Raw genomic sequence first — 341 nt, forward strand, 5'->3', positions numbered from 1 at the left:
GGGGGGGGGGGGTGTAGCCCCTTCCTTTCTTTGAACTCCTCTTATGTAAATTATTTAATAGTCTCATTTGCATGTATGCAAATCAACGGGCACCGTTCTGACAGTTGGCTCTCAACTTCCCCTGACAAGCTGCAGGTGGATGGGGGGGGCAGCAGCCAGGCCCCCATAACTGCCCCCCCCGGGGTTCCTACGCCCCCACTCCCCACTCTCGCCCCCTGCTCCCCTGGACGGCCCCTTGTGATCGTCCCTGGGGCCACGTGTGTCTGCCCAGGCTGTGCCGGAGTGGGGGGCAGGCAGAGCCCCCCAGCCCCTCTGCCTCCGCCCCATAGAGAAGGCCAGAA

This window comes from Terrapene carolina, unplaced genomic scaffold, assembly GCF_002925995.2.
Source record: "Terrapene carolina triunguis isolate 2854851 unplaced genomic scaffold, T_m_triunguis-2.0 Scaffold25713, whole genome shotgun sequence".
NCBI classification, from domain to species: domain Eukaryota; kingdom Metazoa; phylum Chordata; order Testudines; family Emydidae; genus Terrapene; species Terrapene triunguis.